Here is a 218-nt window from a genome sequence, read left to right as displayed (position 1 = left end):
TTCTTTACCCTCTGGATGGGTGTTTTCTTGGCCAGGGCTGTTGAAGACTCCACCTGAAAAGCATCATGAGTGTAGGGGGAGAAGGTGCAGAAACACCCACGAAGTTATTCATGGGCAGGAGAAGATGTTTTCCTGTGAGAAAATCTGGATCCCAGTGTCCAAACCACGGAAAGGTGATTCAGTGACATCCTGCAAGTACCTTGGGGGGGGGGGAAACA

Source organism: Merops nubicus, unplaced genomic scaffold (genome assembly GCF_000691845.1).
Source record: "Merops nubicus isolate BGI_N331 unplaced genomic scaffold, ASM69184v1 scaffold24333, whole genome shotgun sequence".
Lineage (NCBI taxonomy): Eukaryota > Metazoa > Chordata > Aves > Coraciiformes > Meropidae > Merops > Merops nubicus.
This window is presented reverse-complemented; position numbering follows the sequence as displayed.